This window comes from Choloepus didactylus, chromosome 10 (assembly GCF_015220235.1).
Source record: "Choloepus didactylus isolate mChoDid1 chromosome 10, mChoDid1.pri, whole genome shotgun sequence".
In the NCBI taxonomy this organism is placed as follows: Eukaryota; Metazoa; Chordata; class Mammalia; order Pilosa; family Megalonychidae; genus Choloepus; species Choloepus didactylus.
In genome coordinates this window covers 99,520,281-99,522,301 of record NC_051316.1, presented here as the reverse complement: position 1 = coordinate 99,522,301, position 2,021 = coordinate 99,520,281, and the positions used below count along the sequence as shown (strand labels likewise).

Sequence of the window (2,021 nt, the reverse complement as noted above, 5' to 3'; positions counted from 1 at the left end):
CTAAAACTTAGGCTTTTAAATCCAAGGAGTCAGCAAAAGAGGTGACACGCCTCATGAAGAAGTATAAGAGGATCATTAAGATCAGGTAATTCCCAGCCATTAGAGAGGTATTAGGAACAGTATTTTATGCACTTCCTGCAGCCTTTTCTCTTTTCTCTTTTAAAAAGGGCCTAAAAGGAGTCGAGTATGATGAAAAATTCTTACTGTATAACTTCATTTTTTGTCTTCACATAGGCTCAAAGTCATTTGGGTTTGGTTCTTCTTTCTCTCTTTTTTTAAGTACATGATTATAATTTCAAGCTTTACCCAAACGGAATCATTTAAACCACAGAGTCTTTTTTTAAATAAACAGGGGTTCAAAGTACCTTCAACATATCATTATTTTACTTTTTTACTATTTATATTACAATAAAATTTATTTAACACAGAATTCCAGACATGGAAAGAAGAAATCAGACCACCATCTATGAGTTTCTTCTCTTGGGCTTCTCTGAGCAGCTGCAGCAGCAGCCTCTCCTGTTGGGGCTCTTCCTGGGCATGTACCTGGTCACCATGATGGGGAACCTGCTCATCATCCTGGCCATTGGCTTTGACCTGCACCTCCACACACCCCCATGCACCTCTTCCTGGTCAAACTCTCCTTTTCTGACATTGGTTTCATCTCTACAATAATCCCCAAGGTGCTAGATAATATTGGCTCAGGAGGTAAACTGATCTCTTATGATGGGTGCCTGACACAACTCTATTTCTTTGGCCTATTTGCAGATCTGGACAACTTTCTCTTGGCTGTCATGGCACTTGACCACTATGTGGTCATCAGTCGCCCCCTCCACTATGTCATGACCATGAACTCCCAGCTTTGCATCCTGTTAGTGGCTGGGTCCTGGGTGATCACTACCTTCCATGCCCTGGTTCATACCCTCCTAGTAACCAGGCTTTCCTTCTGTGGCCCCAGTATCATACCCCACTTTTTCTGTGATCTGGTTCCACTCCTGAAGCTGGCCTGCTCCAGTACTCATGTTAATGATCTGGTGCTCATCCTTGTGGCAGAAACATTGCTTATTGGACCCTTTGCATCCTTACATCCTATTTTTACATTGTATTGGCTATCCCAAGAATTGATTCCCCTAAGGGTAAGCAAAGGGCCTTTTCCAACTGCACTTCCCATCTCTCTGTAGTCTCTCTGTTCTACAGCACAACTGTTGGGGTCTATTTATGTCCTCCATCATCCCATTCAGGTGGGAAGAACTGAGTCTTTTGAATAATGTACACAATGGTAACCCCCATGCTGAACCCCTTCATCTACAGCCTGAGAAATGAAGGAGGCACTGGGGAAGCTACTCAGAAGAAAAAGACTCTAACACTCTCTTCTCAGGATCTTGGGGTCTAGACTCCAAGATTGAAGGTTGAGAGTTGAAAATTTGCCTCCTGACAGCTACTGTAGCTTCCATGAGCCTGAGACTTCTTTCTTCTCATGTTTACATTTCAAAGTATGGGTTGACATGTGAGGACAGGGAGAGGACCAGTGATATCAGTAACCTCGAATCATCTGTGAAGTTGGTGTGCTCTGAATAGTCCTCACTACCCACCCTCAAAATGGTTCTTATTTATTTTTACTGGATGCCTAAGAGAAGTTCACATGTTGGGGGTTAGATAGGTAGATAGATAGATAGATAGATAGATAGATAGATAGATAGATAGAAAGAAAATGGAAATGTGAGTGTAAAGTTTTGTTTGCTCAAGTTATAAGGGAACTATAGAAGGTATCTCCAACACAAGAATATGGATTCATTAAGACTGTGGAATAAAATACAAAGAAAATCATCTGATACTTTAAATTTAAACAGGCAGTGTTTTATAGGAGAACAAAAATGGAGCTTTAATTTAAGTCCTGAGTTCTAGCCCTGACTTTACCATTAATGAATGGTGTGACCCTGGATAATCACTTCATGTCTCTGAGCCTTAGTTTCCCCCTTTCTATAATAAAGTGATTGGATTATGTGAGTCTAAGGACCCCCACA

At 41.3% G+C, this 2,021-nt stretch overlaps 1 pseudogene; it reads left to right on the top strand.

Annotated features, from left to right (window-relative positions):
- Positions 1–438: 438 nt before the first annotated feature.
- On the top strand, positions 439–1,390 carry LOC119545292 (annotated as a pseudogene).
- Positions 1,391–2,021: the final 631 nt, after the last annotated feature.